This window comes from Ranitomeya variabilis, chromosome 2, assembly GCF_051348905.1.
Source record: "Ranitomeya variabilis isolate aRanVar5 chromosome 2, aRanVar5.hap1, whole genome shotgun sequence".
NCBI lineage: Eukaryota > Metazoa > Chordata > Amphibia > Anura > Dendrobatidae > Ranitomeya > Ranitomeya variabilis.
In genome coordinates this window covers 723422886-723442002 of record NC_135233.1, presented here as the reverse complement: position 1 = coordinate 723442002, position 19117 = coordinate 723422886, and the positions used below count along the sequence as shown (strand labels likewise).

General features: G+C 42.1%; 1 long non-coding RNA gene across 1 annotated transcript; it reads left to right on the top strand.

Moving 5' to 3' along the window:
• Nucleotides 1-3760: 3760 nt before the first annotated feature.
• Nucleotides 3761-8826, top strand: LOC143807705 (uncharacterized). The gene is made up of 3 exons (XR_013221779.1): nt 3761-5429; nt 6233-6276; nt 7176-8826. It is a non-coding gene; the product is annotated as an uncharacterized LOC143807705 (long non-coding RNA).
• Nucleotides 8827-19117: the final 10291 nt, after the last annotated feature.

The following is a 19117-nucleotide window of genomic DNA, read 5'->3' as shown; positions in this document are numbered from 1 at the left end:
AGAACACAAATCACGGAAAAAATAAATAGGCTTTCTATGGCCCACTGAATGAAAGGGAGAGAGGTGGCACACCCAGGAGTCAAGACTGGCACACAAGCTGAAAGGGCAATATTACTCTCCCACTGTTTTTTTATGTATTTTTTGTTTTTTCAGGGAGACTTTAGAAACCCAATAATATTTAAAAAAAAAAATAAATAGGCTTTCTATGGCCCACTGAATGAGAGGGAGAGAGGTGGCACACCCAGGAGTCAAGACTGGCACACAAGCTGAAAGGGCAATATTACTCTCCCACTGTTTTTTTAGGTTTTTTTTTTTTTTTCAGGGAGAATTAGAAACCAAATAATATTAAAAAAAAAAAAATAGGCTTTCTATGGCCCACTGAATGAAAGGGAGAGAGGTGGCACACCCAGGAGTCAAGACTGGCACACAAGCTGAAAGGGCAATATTACTCTCCCACTGTTTTTTTATGTATTTTTTGTTTTTTTCAGGGAGACTTTAGAAACCCAATAATATTTAAAAAAAAAAATAAATAGGCTTTCTATGGCCCACTGAATGAGAGGGAGAGAGGTGGCACACCCAGGAGTCAAGACTGGCACACAAGCTGAAAGGGCAATATTACTCTCCCACTGTTTTTTTAGGTTTTTTTTTTTTTTCAGGGAGACTTTTGAAACCAAATAATATTAAAAAAAAAAAAAAAAAAAAAATATAGGCTTGCTATAGCCCACTGAATGATAGCGCACACACAGCAGTGGCACACAAGCCCTGACTGAGGCCAATATTTTTCTCCCACTGATTGATGTAGTGTTTCTGTGTTGAGGTAGATTTTAGAACACAAATCACGGAAAAAATAAATAGGCTTTCTATGGCCCACTCAGTGAGAGATGGCACACACAGGGATGGCACTGTAGCAGAAATGCCAATCTTAATCTCCCACAAAAAAAAAACAAAAAAAAAAAAAAACTGTCCTACAATTACTATCTCCCTGCAGTAATGTAAGCCAGGTATGGCAGGCAGCAATAGGAGTGGACTGATGCACAAATTAAATAAAAAGTGTGGACAAACAAAAAAGATAGCTGTGCAGAAAGGAAGGAACAAGAGGATATGTGCTTTGAAAAAAGCAGTTGGTTTCCACAGTGGCGTACACACAGCAATACAGCTATCACGGAGCCTTCTAGGGCAGCCCAATGAGCTACAGCGCTGAGGGGAAAAAAAAAAAAAAATAGCTTCCACTGTTCCTGCACACCGAAGGTGGTGTTGGACAGTGGAAATCGCTGCAGCACAAGCGGTTTGGTGGTTAGTGGACCCTGCCTAACGCTCTCCCTGCTTCTGACGAAGCGGCAGCAACCTGTCCCTAAGCTCAGATCAGCAGCAGTAAGATGGCGGTCGGCGGGAACGCCCCTTTATAGCCCCTGTGACGCCGCAGACAGCAAGCCAATCACTGCAATGCCCTTCTCTAAGATGGTGGGGACCAGGATCTATGTCATCACGCTGCCCACACTCTGCGTTCACCTTCATTGGCTGAGAAATGGCGCTTTTCGCGTCATTGAAACGCGACTTTGGCGCGAAAGTCGCGTACCGCATGGCCGACAAGCACAGGGGTCGGATCGGGTTTCATGAGACGCCGACTTAGCCAAAAGTCGGCGACTTTTGAAAATGATCGACCCGTTTCGCTCAACCCTAGTGCCGACCACAGGGTGGCGCTCACAGCAAGCCGGCATCAGCAACCATAGAGGTCTCAAGGAGACCTCTGGTTACTGTGCCGACACATCGCTGACCCCCGATCATGTGACGGCGTCGGTGATGCGCTCATTTCCGGCCCGATGGACGAAAGCAGTAGTTAAATGCCGCTGTCAGCATTTGACAGCGGCATTTAACTAGTTAATAGCGACGGGTGGATCGCTATTCCACCCATTGCTATTGCGGGCACATCTCAGCTGTTCAAAACAGCTGACATGTCCCGGCTTTGATGCAGGCTCACCGCCGGAGCCCGCATCAAAGCAAGAGATCTGACCTCGGACGTACTATCCCATCCGAGGTCAGGAAGAGGTTAAGCATCCTATTATTAGAATGCAATCCACAATTTTTGTTCACATGTTGCATTTTTTTTCGCGGTGGAAACGCAGCATGTTCATTCCTTGTGCGGAATCGCGGGGATTCCGCACACATAGGAATGCATTGACCCGCTTACTTTCCGCATGTGGCTATGCCCACCATGCGGGAAGTAAGCGGATCATGTGCGGTTGGTACCCAGGGTGTACCCTGGGAACCATATAATTGTTAAAAAAAAATTGAATTGAAATAATAAATCATGATATTCCTACCTTCCGGCGTCCCTCACAGCGTTCCCGCTCCTCGCGATGCTTCCGTTCCCAGTGAAGCTTTTCGGCAATGACCTGTGATGACTTGGGTCTCACGAGACCACTACGTCGTCTGAAGTCATTGCCGCAAGGCATTATTGGGAACCGAAGCATCGCGCGGAACGGGATGACTGCCGGGGACGCCGGAAGGTGAGAATATCACGATTTATTATTTTTTAATTATTTTTAACATTAGATCTTTTTACTATTGATGCTGCATAGGCAGCATCAATAGTAAAAAGTTGGTCACACTTGTCAAACACTATGCTTCACAAGTGTGACCAACCTGTCAGTTTTCCAAGCGATGCTACAGATCACTTGGAAAACGCTAGCATTCTGCAAGCTAATTTAATCTTGTAAAACACTAGTGTTTAGCGGGAAACCGCATGCCAATTCCGCATGCGTTTTACCCGCAGCACAGTTGCGGAACTGCCGTGGAAATTTCCGCGGAAATTCCAGACGTGTGCACATAGCCTTAAGGAAATTTCTCCTTTCAATTAACTTTTGTTAGTGTCATTGAGTAAGCATAAGTGATATTGATATGCTTCATAGAAATAAAGACTGGACCGGTAGATGCAGCTACTAAAGCAGGGATTATACCTCCTTTCTCTATAATACATGAAGGTAGCATAAGCAATAAAAATAGTTATGTTACCGCTAGTGTTTAATTTAAAAATAATATAGACTAAATCACCATAGTCTATGAAAACAGATGAGGCAAAGTGTACAAATTTTGCATAAATCAATAGTATAGGTGATTATACGAAACGTTGGAAATATTACAGTCGGAGAGATCTGAACTTGTCATCCCTTCTGGAGTAAAAAAAAAAAAAAAAAAAAAAAAACTCAACTCAGTCTTTCTCAATGCAAAATAAGAAAAGAGAAAAATTGTGCTGAGCTTTGTTTCCTCTGCTTGTCAAGTCTGTCACCTCCCACCATAGCTGGATTTACATCTACACTGCTCAGCTGGATTCACATCTACATTGCTCAGTTCTGCAGTATAATTTTCTCCACACTTAGCAAAAGTGGATCAATTCCATCTCTTAGCAGTGTATGGGAGAGATCATAGCAACTAGCCTCCTCCCAGCTCGGTTAATTGCAAATTGAGAGAGAGCCTGCAGAGGGGAACTGGTCAAGATGGAGCATACTTATTATATACCTAGATTGTGGCCCGATTCTAACGCATCGGGTATTCTAGAATATGCATGTCCCCGTAGTATATGGACAATGATGATTCCAGAATTCGCGGCAGACTGTGCCCGTCGCTGATTGGTCGAGGCAACCTTTATGACATCATCGTCGCCATGGCAACCATTATGACATCTACGTCGATACTGTGCCCGTCGCTGATTGGTCAGAGACGCGGGATTTCCAGGACAGACAGACAGACAGACAGACAGAAAAACCCTTAGACAATTATATATATAGATGGCCAAAGATAGCACTATTCCTCATGTACACACAACAGCTAATTCTGAAAAGGTACTTGAACGTAGAGTTACCCTTTAAGGCTAGGGCTTCACTGTGATACTGGGTTTCCACTATGTCAAAGCAAAATCACAAGTTTGACCTGGAGTATTGAGGTGGTTAATGTAACCAAACCACTACTCTTTCCTGTTGTGGAAGTACAGGGTGCTGAGCGAGCGCTTGCCAAACACCTGAATTCCATTTCTCTATAGCTGAAACTCTATTTTTCTGACTACTCTTAAACAAGAATGTATCATTAGTAAATGATTTCTTTAAATCGGGTTTGGGAAGCATTCAGACATCAGTTTTGTCAAATATTACAAACTCTAGCCATGTTTTTCACAAATATAACTTGTACCTATTATAATCTATGTTGCTGTTCACAACATTTATTTTTGTAGACTCTGTGGTTCGCACTCACCAATGCAAGTCTATAGGCCTGTGAAAAAATTGGTCTGCACTTGGATGCCATCCATGTGCTCTGTTTTATACGAGTAGCTTTATATCCTTCCATCAGTTGACGTCTGAATGAGCCCTTATGTGTTAAATACATTTTAAAATATATATATATTTTTTTTTTTAATTAATGCAAATTTCCCAATGGCCACTTGACCCTAATATTAGATTCGTTTATAAAGTTCAGCAGCAACATGGTCATAGGCAAGGATAGAATGACTTTGATTAATTTACCGATACAGAAGCGCTTTGTAGGAAACTTCTGATATGGACAAAGGTCATTGTGAAGGGAGGCGGGGAGGGTGAGCTGTGACAATCACATATTGTGGTGCTGCGTTATCAGCTGTACGTAGAGCTGTAATCTGTCATTTTAATCTGGTCTGTAATGGTAATGAATACTAAACAGTGTCTGTACAGAATCAGAGGTCTAGTCTTTGGCTTATTGTCCAGTGTGAAAGATCTTTTTTGTTTTCTTGTATTTTTTTTAAATGGTGATATGGAGAATTTTAGTAAAAGGCAATTAAAAAATACATTACAGTAGCTTAAAAACTGAGTTAACCTCTTCCCGACATATGACTATTATGTCATAAATTGGGTCCCAGTCTTTGATGCAAGTTCAGAAACTGAGATTGCATCATTGCTGTCCGACAATGACTGTGATACAAAGCCAGGATCTGCCTCTAATAGCAGCGGGTGAAGCCAATCTCTGCCCACCTCTGTTAACCACTTAAAGTAAAAAATAAAATAGAAACAAATTCCCCTATTAAAAATTAAAGAAATACAAATTACATGTTGTATTCCTATTCTTGTAAGAGTCCCTTCTGATAAAATTAATTAATCCAAATGGTAAATGCCATAATGAGAATAAAATAAAGAATTGTTGGGGGGGGTGGGTTGGTCACCGTAATGCTGCAAAAAAAAATGCAATAAGTAGCTCTCAAATCTCAAAATGTCATATCTACCCCAAAATTATATCACTATAAGAGTCAGCTTGTCATGCAAAATCCAGCTCCACCAGCCACAATGTAAAAGTGTTAGGGTATGTACAAAACGTTAATTGCTGTTTTTGTTGGGTTTTTTTCACGTGGTGTTGTCACAAAAACTAAGGGATTTTCTAGTACCAGCAAATTGAATGCCATTCCTTAAAGGGCCACTGTCACCCCCCTCCAGCCGTTATAAACTAAAAGAGCCACCTTGTGCAGCAGTAATGCTGCATTCTAACAAGGTGGCTCTTTTAGTTTTAGGTTCAAGTATACCCAAAATAAAGCGTTTTGATACTTAGCCACAATACCGGTCTTTAGCCAGGGAGGCGGGTCCTCACTCCCCAGCTTGAACCGCTACTCTGCCGTCACTCCAATCTTCATGGGCTTTCGGCACCGCCCCCTCAGCGCTGTTTACGTTTCAAAACCGGCACCTGCGCTGTGTACTACTGTGCTGCGCAGGCGCTGTAAGCTCTGGCCGTCTGACGTCCCAGCCAGGCTTGCAGACTGCGCCTGTGTGGGCAGTGCGGCCACCCACCTTTGGAATCCCAGCCCTGCACTGTGTTATGCATTATGCACATTGCGGGGCTGGGATTCCAAAGGTGGGTGGCCGCACTGCCCGCACAGGCGCAGTCTGCAAGCCTGGCTGGGACGACAGACGGCCAGAGCTGCCTGCGCAGCACAGTACTACACAGCGCAGGCGCCGGTTTTGAAACGTAAACAGCGCTGAGCGGGCGGCGCCGAAAGCCCATGAAGATTGGAGTGACGGCAGAGTAGCGGTTCAAGCTGGGGAGTGAGGACCCGCCTCTCTGGCTAAAGACCGGTATTGTGGCTAAGTATCAAAACCCTTTATTTGGGGTATACTTGAACCTAAAACTAAAAGAGCCACCTTGTTAGAATGCAGCATTACTGCTGCACAAGGTGGCTCTTTTAGTTTATAACGGCTGGAGGGGGTGACAGTGGCCCTTTAAGTCTCATACACACATTGCTTATTTTTTCCTTGCAAATTTGAAGCGGTTTTACACTCACCGGCCACTTTATTAGGAACACCATGCTAGTAACGGGTTGGACCCCCTTTTGCCTTCAGAACTGCCTCAATTCTTCGTGGCATAGATTCAACAAGGTGCTGGAAGCATTCCTCAGAGATTTTGGTCCATATTGACATGATGGCATCACACAGTTGCCGCAGATTTGTCGGCTGCACATCCCAAAGATGCTCCATACAAGGCAGGATGGATCCATGCTTTCATGTTGTTTACGCCAAATTCTGACCCTACCATCCGAATGTCGCAGCAGAAATCGAGACTCATCAGACCAAGCAACGTTTTTCCAATCTTCTACTGTCCAATTTCGATGAGCTTGTGCAAATTGTAGCCTCAGTTTCCTGTTCTTAGCTGAAAGGAGTGGTACCCGGTGTGGTCTTCTGCTGCTGTAGCCCATCTGCCTCAAAGTTCGACGCACTGTGCATTCAGAGATGCTCTTAGGCCTACCTTGGTTGTAACGGGTGGCGATTTGAGTCACTGTTGCCTTTCTATCAGCTCGAACCAGTCTGCCCATTCTCCTCTGACCTCTGGCATCAACAAGGCATTTCCGCCCACAGAACTGCCGCTCACTGGATTTTTTTTCTTTTTCGGACCATTCTCTGTAAACCCTAGAGATGGTTGTGCGTGAAAATCCCAGTAGATCAGCAGTTTCTGAAATACTCAGACCAGCCCTTCTGGCACCAACAACCATGCCACGTTCAAAGGCACTCAAATCACCTTTCTTCCCCATACTGATGCTCGGTTTGAACTGCAGGAGATTGTCTTGACCATGTCTACATGCCTAAATGCACTGAGTTGCCGCCATGTGATTGGCTGATTAGAAATTAAGTGTTAACAAGAAGTTGGACAGGTGTACCTAATAAAGTGGCCAGTGAGTGTATATCTGCAGCGTTTTTCACTTATACTAAGGAATGGGAGGAGAAAAGTCGGCAAATACAAGTGTATTTTATGCCTTTTTCCTGCCAACGTTTCAGCAGAAATATCTTTATTAAATACTTAAAGTGCGCACATACCCTTACTGAAAAATGGCGACCCATGCAAAAATATTTTCAACACTTCATAAAACGGTACAGCACTATAATTGTACTGACCTGGTGAGCAATGACATTTCCAAGTCATTTTACCCAACAATCAATGCCATAAAAACAAAACCCAAGAAACCATTGTGGCGTTGTGGTTTTTGGGCAACTTCACTGAACTTGGAACTTTTTCACCGCTTCCCAGTACATTGTATGATAAAATGAACCATGCCATTCAAAGTTACAACTCTCCATGCAAAAAATAAGCCCTCGTGTGGCTATAAAAATAGCTATGGCTCTTGGAGGAAGGAAAAGAAAAAATGAAAGTGCAAAAATGGAAAATCACCATGTAAGGGAGGGGTTAAGCAATAATCTTTTTCTTCTCTTTGAGTGAAATGCCACCTTTATTTTGGCAGTTTGCATTCATATACTTTGCGGATTATCTTCTCAGTAATATATCTTTAAAGCCATCACTGCTGTATTTTTCTTATGTGAAGCTCCAAATTCATGTACATAACACATGCGCTGGGATTTGAAGCTCCGCACCAGACTAACTGAAAGTGGTGTCGATAGGTCACCACTACGGCCAGCAATGGCGCAGCGGCCACATTTTAACATGCCATGTCATCAATAAAGCCAAGTATCCTCTCCACTAAGGTACCATGGATGTGTTTCAACCAGAACAGCCTTGATTAATTAATAAAATGGGTATTGCTCCTTTTGTTACTTTGTACCATCGTAAACAGTATTTAAAATGTTTTATGGGGTTGGAATACCACTTTAAGAAATTAATGTAAAAGTTTGAACCCATAAAAAAAAAAAAAGTTGATGGTCTGGGTTGAACATTCGCTTTTAAATGCCTGTCTGATTACACCAGCACTTTCACATTGGAAGCTGTAAGCATCTGTGAGGCGTCCTGCATGCCATGTCTAGCCAGACACTGTAAACACCATTTGAACTCTTATGGGTATGTGCATATGCGGCTTTTTTCAGGTGGGTCCTAGAGCTCAGAAAACACTCAAAGTAATGGACATCTACGTTTCTATGTAAAAACGACCTGCCGTTCATATGTTTAGACTTTGGAGCATCTTATAACCACTTCTGGTTTGAAAACCTGCCAAACGGCTAAAATAATTGAGCTGACAATTCTCAAGGAGTTGTCCACTTAGCGGATGGTGTATACTGACAATATAAGTCAATTGGAAAGCTCAAAAGATGCCTGGGTGTTGACTTGAGCGTTGTTCCAGTGTTTTAGCTTCACAGAGAGCGGTTTCTTCACTTTTGAAGGGAAAAAGGCTGGGAACCACTAGTACAAAAGATGATCCAAAGACAGTGTAAAAAGCTGAAAAAGAAGGGTCAGAAGCAAACAAGCTCTTGGGGAAGCCCAAATCCACTGATGTCTTAGTGTCTTCCTTGTGGGTTTGCCAACATGATAGTCATGTGCACATACCCTCAAGACTTCCTTAACGCACGCATGTTTTTGGAATTTAAAAAAAAAACAAAACATTTTTTTTCTACATTGTGTAGTTGGCCTTTTTTACATTACATTCCAAGTAATGTGATTTTATAGATTTGTGTGACTTAAAGATTCTGCTTAAGGGGTTATCTTGGACTATTTAATTTTTTACCGTGGAGCTAAGTACGAACAGTCAGTTAGTTGCTACCTACTCGCCTGTTGTGCCAGCGCCGATCTGCACTGGCACTGATCGCTCATAAGTAGAGTTTAGCTAATTTTTCAAAATTCAGTTCCGATTACGATCGTCGGCAAATATTGTTTTTGCTAAATTTGGCGAACATCATTGGAGTCAATGGAGGTTAAAAATAACTGAATATGTTAGGAATTGATCGTGAAACATAAATTCAGCACGAATATGGCAAATTCGGATTCAGCGACCGATTCCAAACATATTTGCTCAATTCTAGTCATAAGCCACTCCTGTCAGCAAAACAGTGGCTTCCGCTGACCTCACGTCAACAGAGCAGTGTCTCCGCTCTGTTAGCATGATGTTGGCAGTCACACCCTGTTGATTGACAGCCAGCTCCACACTACCTAAGGCTACTTTCACACTAGCGTTGGACGACGCACGACGAATTGCGTAGTTCCGACGCTAGCAGTGAATGCGCCACACAACAGGGGCAGCGGATGCTGTTTTTCAATGCATCCGCTGCCCCATTGTGAGGTGCGGGGAGGCGGGGGCGGAGTTCCGGCCACGCATGCGCGGTCGGAAAAGACGGGAACGACACACCAAAAAACGTTTCAAGCAACGTTTTTTGGTGGCGACGGTACAACGCAACACGATGGTTGTGACATGTGGCAATGCGTCCCTAATGCAAGTCAATGGAGAAAAAACGCATCCTGCAAGCACTTTTTCAGGATGCGTTTTTTCTACAAAACGACGCATAGCGACGTGCAGTGCACGACGCTAGTGTGAAAGTAGCCTAACTGTAGGGACCAGGCTTTCAATCAGCAGGACGTCGCCAATTACGCCCCTTTGACAGAACAGTCCAGAAGAAGAAGAGCAGATCTAACGAGTAACTGAATCGCCAGCCTGCGCCAGGTAGAACAGGCAGGTTGTTAGCAACTACTGATCAGTTTTTAGGCCCACATTAAAAAAAATCTGGATAAACCCCTTATAATCACATGGTTTGTAATGTGAGATCAAAACCACCACCACAAATACAATACAAAATAAAGCTCTAAAATGCTTTAGCAGTTTTTGCCATTTTTTTTATAGGAAAAAATGTTTTGTTTTTGTTAAACGCCATGTGTGAATTCACTTTTTTTTGGTTGTAGTTGTTTTATATAGCCCTTTTATCCTTGTTGTGTTAGTATTGCAGTATAATGGTTGTTTAAAAAAGAAAAAAAAAAACTTCTCTCCCTCTCTGCCTCAGCCTGCTTCTTCCACCAGTGTCCCCATCTGTAAAAATTGCAGAAAGGCTTCCCCTCCAAAAAGAGCTCTGTAAGAGACCATCTCTAGCTGCTTCAGAGCCTCATATTTAGGGTTCGCTCACACTGGCGTATATCTGGGATTTTTTATCGGATTGCACATGGACTAATGTTGTTCAAAGAGCCAGTGCACATCCCAGTATTTTGTTTTCTCCGCTGTAATTGGCATGAGAATAAAAATCTCGGCATGCTAGGATTTCAATCCGAAATTGGACAGAGTGAGAAAAAAATCAGATGCCAAAAGGACCGTCGGCATATACCATTCTGTAGCATAGGAAACGATAAATGGTCCTGTAAAAGATTACTAGCTGCTGATTGTATATGGACAGCACACGGATAAGAGGTGAGAAAAATCCTCTCACTCAACTGGATGAAGATGGGGTGTATGTATATGTGTGTGTGTGTATATATATGTGTGTGTGTATGTATGTATACATACATACATACATACATACATACATACATACATACATACATAGTATATGTATATATGTGTATGTATATATGTATATATACACTCACCGGCCACTTTATTAGGTACACCATGCTAGTAATGGGTTGGACCCCCTTTTGCCTTCAGAACTGCCTCAATTCTTCGTGGCATAGATTCAACAAGGTGCTGGAAGCATTCCTCAGAGATTTTGGTCCATATTGACATGATGGCATCACACTGTTGCCGCAGATTTGTCGGCTGCACATCCCAAAGATGCTCCATACAAGGCAGGATGGATCCATGCTTTCATGTTGTTTACGCCAAATTCTGACCCTACCATCCAAATGTCGCAGCAGAAATCGAGACTCATCAGACCAAGCAACGTTTTTCCAATCTTCTACTGTCCAATTTCGATGAGCTTGTACAAATTGTAGCCTCAGTTTCCTGTTCTTAGCTGAAAGGAGTGGTACCCGGTGTGGTCTTCTGCTGCTGTAGCCCATCTGCCTCAAAGTTCGACGCACTGTGCGTTCAGAGATGCTCTTAGGCCTACCTTGGTTGTAACGGGTGGCGATTTGAGTCACTGTTGCCTTTCTATCAGCTCGAACCAGTCTGCCCATTCTCCTCTGACCTCTGGCATCAACAAGGCATTTCCGCCCACAGAACTGCCGCTCACTGGATTTTTTTTCTTTTTCGGACCATTCTCTGTAAACCCTAGAGATGGTTGTGCGTGAAAATCCCAGTAGATCAGCAGTTTCTGAAATACTCAGACCAGCCCTTCTGGCACCAACAACCATGCCACGTTCAAAGGCACTCAAATCACCTTTCTTCCCCATACTGATGCTTGGTTTGAACTGCAGGAGATTGTCTTGACCATGTCTACATGCCTAAATGCACTGAGTTGCCGCCATGTGATTGGCTGATTAGAAATTAAGTGTTAACAAGAAGTTGGACAGGTGTACCTAATAAAGTGGCCAGTGAGTGTATATGTAGCCGACCCTTACTTAAAACCACACGTCAACTTCCATTGTAAGGCAGTGATACATTTATGCGTTCATTTTTTTTTTGCTTGATATTGTGTTGGGGTTTTTCATTATCATAGCCATTTTCAACCTATTATAAATAATTTTTCAGTGCTTTAATTGCTAACATGAAAAAATGTGCAGATCCCATCCCCTTTATGTCTAAAGACCAGATATTTTGTCTCATCTGTTCTGTTTTTAATTAGTGTAATTTTTGGGGGAGAAGAGGGTCACACATGGAAATCTGCCCAACACTGGAATGTCATAACTAGTGTGTCTTTCATCAAATACTTGTTCATCACACTTATAGGTCTGATCTAAAATACAAAGAAAAAGCAATAGATCTGTAAATTGTAGCTGCCTATGTCTGTCTTCTCTCAAGAAGTGTTGTAGCTGAGCTGTGCAAGAACCATGGGCACATTTCTCACACACACACAAATTCAATGAATGAAGAAAACAAATTTATGCAGAAATAGACTGATGCCTGAATAAGGCCTAAAGGTACCTTCACACTAAACGATATCGCTAGCGATCCGTGACGTTGCAGCGTCCTGGCTAAGCGATATCATTTAGTTTGACACGCAGCAGCGATCAGGATCCTGCTGTGATATCGCTGGTCGTTGAACAAAGTTCAGAACTTTATTTGGTCGTTAGTTGTAACAATCCCTCGCCTTTGGCATTCTAAACAGAAATGTGATCTGTGCCAGATTACAGCAGGGCTCGAATCGCATCATACAGTGGGTACGGAAAGTATTCAGACCCCTTTAAATTTTTCACTCTGTTTCATTGCAGCATTTGGTAAATTCAAAAACGTTCATTTTTTTTCTCATTAATGTACACTCTGCACCCCACCTTGACTGAAAAAAAGAGAAATGTTGTAATTTTTGCAAATTTATTAAAAAAGAAAAGCTGAAATATCACATGGTCATAAGTATTCAGACCCTTTGCTCAGTATTCAGTACAAGCACCCTTTTGAGCTAGTACAGCCATGAGTCGTCTTGGGAATGATGCAACAGGTTTTTCACACCTTGATTTGAGGATCCTCTGCCATTCTTCCTTGCAGATCCTCTCCAGTTCCATCAGGTTGGATGGTGAACGTTGGTGAACAGCAATTTTTAGGTCTCTCCAGAGATGCTCAAATGGGTTTAGGTCAGGGCTCTGGCTGGGTCAGTCAAGAATGGTCACAGAGTAGTTCTGAAGTCACTCCTTTATTATTATAGCTGTGTGCTTAGTGTCATTGTCTTGTTGGAAGGGGAACCTTCGGCCAAGACTGAGATCCAGAGCACTCTGGAAGAGCTTTTCATCCAGGATATCTCTATATTTGGCCGCATTCATGTTTCCTTCAATGGCAACCAGTCGTCCTGTCCCTGCAGCTGAAAAACACCCCCATAGCATGTTGCTGCCACCACCATGTTTCACTTTTGGGATTGTATTGGGCAGTTGATGAGCAGTGCCTGGTTTTCGCCACACATACCGCTTAGAATTATCACCAAAAAGGTCTATCTTCGTCTCATCAGACCAGAGAATCTTATTTCTCATAGTCTGGGAGTCCTTCATGTGTTTTTTGCCTGGATGCGAGGGAATCCCCACATGTACTTATGCTGGCTAACAGATGTAAATCATTCAGCTGCGGCGCTAAAAAGTAAAACTCCGAGCACTAAAAAATACTCGGAGGACACCCGAGCGTGCTCTGGAAATCTCGAGTAACGAGTATATTCGCTCATCACTAGCTATGAAGTCTTATATAGACTGGTGTGTGCCTTTCCAATTCAAGTCCTTTCAGCTGAACTCAAACGAAGAGTAGAACCATCTCAAGGAGAATCACAAGGAAATGGACAGCATGTGACAAATGAGTGTCTGAGCAAAGGGTCTGAATACTTATGACCATGTGATATTTCAGTTTTTCTTTTTCATTGAATTTGCAAAAATGTCTACATTTTTTTTTCAGTAAAGATGGGATCAGTGTGTACATCAATGTGAAAAAAATGAACTTTTTTGAATTTACCAAATGGCTGCAATGAGATAGTGAAAAATGTAAAGGTGTCTGAACACTTTCCGTACCCACTGTATAACTATATCGTTATTTGTGTTAATCCCTTCAGAGCGTAACTGCACAACCATGCAGCCTGGGTGGGTAGCCATTCTGTGCAGCCCCTATTCCCCTCTCCTCAAGCCCTGCACCAGTCTTTAACGTGTAAGTTCTACCAAGGTACTCCTTTAAAGGATTATTAAAATGTCATTTATTGCATATCCACAGGAAGAGCTGACCCTCCATGTGTGTAGTATTTTCCACAGTACTATATGACAGTTATGAAACACTGCTTTACTGAAGACTGCTGCATCCATGTTTGGCCACCTCACTTCTTCCTATGGAGTGTAAACAGGTGACCGCCAATTCCCGACAGGTGACAGCCCCAGAAGTGGAACCCCAGCTGTTATTGTATGGCTGCTTACCTTTCCTCTAGGCTCACCATACCCAGCAATGAGCGGCAGGAGATGACCAGCATTAAAAAGAAACGCATGATTTCTGAAGAGTCAAGACTCATTCAGGGGACGTTTGTTATAGATGGTCTCCTAGTGGTTGTAATGGGAATTACAGCCTGTTCAGGGCTTTAATGTCATGTCATGATAAAACTTTTAATTGGGCCCACATGAAAATTTTGCACCAACAGAAAACTCCACTGTTATATAGGCGCATGTGTAATCGTGCCATACATTCATCAACAGTGGGGGTTTTCCAGTGTTGGTTTAAGATTGTAATTTTTTTACTGTTTTTTCACTGGTTACCTTTACTTTGTATTGTGAGAAACTAGGGTCCATGACAATATTTGGGAAAAGATAATGGTGGACACATCCATGTAAACATTTGTCATGCCATACATTTTATTTTGACTGGTGGAAGTGGTATGTGATTGTACTCCACTATTCACCCCTGCCATACTTATTCCAATATTCTGCATTGCTCTTTCATTACTTTTTTTTTTTTTTTTAAAAAGATAAAAAGCTTTCAATACTCATTAAGACCTAGTCCAGATGACAAATTTAGTGTGACCTCATATGTAACAAAAATATCCTCAGAAGCTATTTTTCCTCTTTTTATTCCCAGACCCTACAAGCAGCATATATGAAGGTTCCATAAAGGTATGTTCACACGTTGCATTTTTTTACTCGGCTTACCTGGTGCGTACAATACTTGGCGTATTACAGTACCAACATAATCAATGAGAATTCTGAAATATCATACATACACTGTCTTTTTGGTTTTTTTCCCCATGCTTATTTTGAGCCCTTCTGATTTTTTCCCAATAGGCAGCACATTAATTCTTTCAGTATTTGTGCAGCACTTTTCTAATGAACATGTGAAAATCGCAAGTAAAAATTATGCAAAAAAAACAAAGGCACGTATTGTATACAGCAGTTTTTCTGCCACCACTCTGCATTTTTTTCTCTGCACCGAAATCCAATGTGTGAATATATCCTAAGGGTTAAAGCGAGAGGGCACAGCAGTGAATTACGGGTGTAGCACCAGGAAAACCGCAGCGGTGTGCTGTCCCAGTGGCAATTAATTGTAAAACAGGCATGATATTTTGCTGGAAAATACAATTTTTTTTCTACAAAACCGCTCCCATTTACCAATCTAATTCCTACAATGGCGGAATGCTTTCGATCACATCAGTCCCGCTTTTCTGGCATACCCTCATGGACTAGCTGCTCATGTCCCATCTCACAGTAGTTCTGATGAGTGGCGCAAGCCTAGGTGACATCAGTGTCCCCTTATCCGCAGGTTTGTGGTACACCGCGGTTTTATTGCTCTGTCTTACACACTTAGTAGAAGTAAATCCCATCCTATTAGGGAAACCTTTCACAATACAAATCCATCATTCAGCCCTGTATTCTCCACGAGCCTTGGTGTAGTATAAGCCAACTATAATATGGGTTTCTTGCTTCAGCGTGAACAGAAAACCAAATGGCAAGCACAAATGCCTTATTTTCATCATCTGGCATAACAAGTAGCAGTCTTTAAAATCCTAAAACAGCAGCAGCTATTATTTCTAATTAATAATGGAGTATCTTTTCACTGTACAATGAAGCGTGGTGAGTAGTGATGAGCGAATATACTCGTTACTCGAGATTTCCCGAGCATGTTCAGGGGTCCTCCGAGTATTTTTGTAGTGCACGGAGATTTAGTTTTCATCGCCGCAGCTGAATGATTTACATCTGTTAGCCAACATAAGTACATGTGGGGATTCCCTAGCAACCAGGCAACCCCCACATGTACTTATGCTGGCTAACAGATGTAAATCATTCAGCTGCGGCAATAAAAACTAAATTTCCGAGCACTAAAAAAATACTCGGGAGGACACCCGAGCGTGTTGGGGAAATCTCGAGTAACGAGTATATTTGCTCATCACTAGTGGCGAGGACGTCATTATGGCCAAATCTTTTAAATTGATGCCACAGTTCATATAGCAGCAATTCCTTCGTAGGACATGATGGTATGTTCTCACTGCTGGAACTGTTAGGCGTACTGATGCTGTTGTCTTCTCCTTTCAATGCACTTTCTAATGAAGGGTCTGCTGATGCTCCAATAGATTATGGAAGTGCAATTGGTAAGTTGTCGAAAATCTGAAATTTCCCACAGACCTGCAGGTCAGATTATTCCCACGTACAAAGCCAAGATTTCCGAATAGTAAAATGCGATTTATCCAGCAAATTGTCAAACTTCAGATCTAGTATGTTAGTCGTTTGTTTCAAACTTTACGTTGGCAACAGAATGGCATTAAGATCTAGTCTCTGTTTCATAAAACTTTTTCCCCCCCTCAATATTCCTGTTATTGAAATGAATCTGATATGTTCCATTATAAATGTGTAAGTCGATTTGAAACAAAAATTACAAGAGGCATTTTTTTATATTGATTTTTTTTTTTCTTATTGGCAAATCATTTTTGGTAGTGGCACCATATGTTTATGTATTGAAATTTATTTTTTACATTTCACCTTTATATGAATCTAAAAGTTTAGGGTTATGTAATAGATAAAAATGCACAATTTATAAGAATTATATTTGTAAAATTCTATTGTGAATAAAGTCTTTTATTCTACATGAAAAGGTTTGTCTTTTGTTGGAGGAATATTTGTAATTTTTTTTTATAATTCTACATAAATAAGCAATATAGGTGGTAAATGTAGACCCACATATTCTGATGCTATATTTTATACAGAACTCCTGTATAAAGAAGTAATGAAAGTGGAACGTGGAGACCCCCAACAATTGTCAAATTTGGGTACGTCTACCCTTGTTAGAATGAAGCAGCAATGTTCATGCTCAACTGGTGTTCTATTTATTCACTATGGGGCTGTGGGAAATCTGGATCCATTTTGTCTTCACAGTCCCCATTTTATGCTCTAAATCTATCACGCAGCACTATTGCACAGAAACCTCCCCCTACACATTCCAGGTCCTTGAGATTGTGGATCGAACCAGACACAACTATCTCTGCATCCCATAAAACAGTTGCTTGTTGGCATAAAGCCCTTTCTACCGGGGAGGTGTGTATAAACCCCATCTGCATTTAATTAAAGTGGAATGTTATGATAGACACTACGTGTGTGCGTGTACTGTATTGATTCTCCAAGCTCGTTCGTCACAACACCTCTAATCCAGCCTTGCACATCAACTATGGTGGGCCTGTTACACCCACAGTAGATTTGGCGTCTCAGAACAGGGACCGGACAGCAACTACTTCCATCCGGACTACTTTTGATTGATGTCTTCCAGAATGGACAGATAAAGCGGCTGCTCACAAACAGCAAGGTAAGCAACTTTTTCTTACAATTTATCTGTTCCTTCCTGATGAAGTTTACTAAGACAGGGTGAGTTGTATATGAAGTCCAGTTAGTTATCCTGTATAAAAAGAGAATTGATGTGTGAGTACATAACGCTGTTCTCCCAGGACTTTGCTATTGTTAGAATGTGTTGTTTTTAACTCCACTAGCATGTTTTGGTTTTGTGGATGGTCTGTAACGTGTGTAAAACAATAGCTTAGCTATGGATTCCCACCCCATAGAAATTATTCATTGGTTGTGATCTAAGGGTAGAAACTTCTCCTTCCGATCCCTGTTGAGCCAGATGGAATTAGAGTTATATTAGGACGAGAAAAGGTAGAAAGAGGGTACCATATCCCTGGAGTGGTTTGCCTTGTTTGAGAGTCTGAAATGAGTATTGTGCTTAGTAAATGAGTCTGTGCTTAAGTAGAGAATTCGGAATAAGAGTATAGTACTGTGCAATCGTTTTCAGTAGAGGATTTCGTGCTGAAATAAAGAACAGAGCAAGATGGGAAACAACCTGCAGAAGGAAGAAGATGTGGATGAGAATAAAATTGTTGGAACACCTATCAAATAGTTAAGAGCAGAGAAGAAAGTGCAGTGTAAAGTTGTTGGAGGGCAAAAATGCCTTTTGAGTGTTTTTCTAAGTGATGTTAAATGGGAAAGAGTTATACTGAATAATGGTGGATAGTTGAAAGATCACGGCTTGGAGGACCGCACCTAGAGTTGGTTGAAAGTTTCTAAGGATGTGAAGATGAGTGGTTACAAAGCAGTTAAAACTGACGATAAGTGTTATCATCTGTATGAAAAGCAATTCAACTGACTACCACTTCGAGAAGTCTTGTTGCCAGCACAATTCCTCAAGTGCCTACTTCGTTCAATGAATCTTCAGGATGGACATGTTTGAACTGGGGAAAACAGAACTCAGACTGCCGAGACACTTGATTTGCCTGTAGTTGTCCTTGACATAAGACTGCAAAAGGTGTATACCCGACAAATACTGAACGTACTGCCCACATGTACCCACTGTACACGAAGACCCATGTCATAAAAACAGATTCCCCACAGCAGGACTAGACGCTTCCTCCCCCAGTGCTGCAAAAATGACTACCCTGGATCAGACAGGACAGCTGGCAAATGATGGCAAAATGAAGGGTGAGACCTTGACCTCTTATGAGATACTCAAACTGGTGTGGGGTAGGGGTGACACAAGGGAGGTTATTGACTGAATACCGTCCATGGAGCCTAGGGGACCAGCTGGCCATGCTAAAACAGCTCCCAGACCCTGAAAGGAGCCCGACAGCAGATACCTGTGACCTATGACTGTACCTGGAGGTATTTAGAAGCTTTGACTAAGGGCCCCTTTCCACTTGCGAGGAAAACGGACGAGTGCAATCCGATAAAAAATGGATTCTACTCCCTTTGCAACTTTTACTAGACCCCCTGGACTCATCCCCCTCCATTCTGGTCAGGACAGTAACAGTTCTATCCTGATCCTATTAATGAGTCCATCTATAAATGGTGAAGTCAGTATCTTCGTCTCCAAAGAGTTATGGGCTGAAAATCCCAT